Here is a 262-nt window from a genome sequence, read left to right as displayed (position 1 = left end):
TATGTGGATTTCAGAAAGTGCACAGAGCTTAGCGTGTGCACTTACCATAGCATGGATTAACATTTCCAGGCATCTGATCACAGGTACTGGGCCAAACGGGAGAGGCAAGCTCAAATATGACACTCTAAGGCGAGGGGAGCACTGCCTGAGACAGCATACACAAGAAGTTTCTCGCAAATGCACTCTATACTTCCTGCTCGATGCCTCAGCAAGAGGGGATATCCTGGAGCCCGGACATCCAGGAATTTTTTGCAGTGTCGTG

Source organism: Sinocyclocheilus anshuiensis, unplaced genomic scaffold (genome assembly GCF_001515605.1).
Source record: "Sinocyclocheilus anshuiensis isolate Anshui unplaced genomic scaffold, SAMN03320099.WGS_v1.1 scaffold687, whole genome shotgun sequence".
Taxonomy (NCBI): Eukaryota; Metazoa; Chordata; class Actinopteri; order Cypriniformes; family Cyprinidae; genus Sinocyclocheilus; species Sinocyclocheilus anshuiensis.
The sequence above is the reverse complement of the archived record's forward strand: the minus strand, read 5'-3'. Positions refer to the sequence as shown.